The sequence below is a fragment of the Austrofundulus limnaeus genome, unplaced genomic scaffold (genome assembly GCF_001266775.1).
Source record: "Austrofundulus limnaeus strain Quisiro unplaced genomic scaffold, Austrofundulus_limnaeus-1.0 Scaffold198, whole genome shotgun sequence".
NCBI lineage: Eukaryota > Metazoa > Chordata > Actinopteri > Cyprinodontiformes > Rivulidae > Austrofundulus > Austrofundulus limnaeus.
The window spans coordinates 64,101-64,437 of NW_013952600.1; positions in this window are offsets into that span (position 1 = coordinate 64,101).

A 337-nucleotide genomic window follows, 5' to 3' on the forward strand; every position below is an offset into this window, starting at 1 on the left:
GTGAAATATATTTATGTTTGTGGTTGTAATGTGACAAAATATGGAAAAGTTCAAGGGGTATGAATACTTTTGCAAACCACTGTATATATATATACTTTAGAAATACTGAATATGCGGATTACATTTATTGTGTCTAAATAAAGAATCTGTAAGGGTTAAAGCTTATTTAAAATGGACTTTGGCAAAGTGGAAAACTGTTCTTTGGTCAAACCTATCAAACTTCATTAATCAAAAACAAACTATTATTTGGAGAAGAAAAAAGTGCAACTTTCTTTGTACTAAAGAAGAAACATTTGGCCTGTTATCAGCACACAGTTCATAAGCCTGCCTCTCTGAT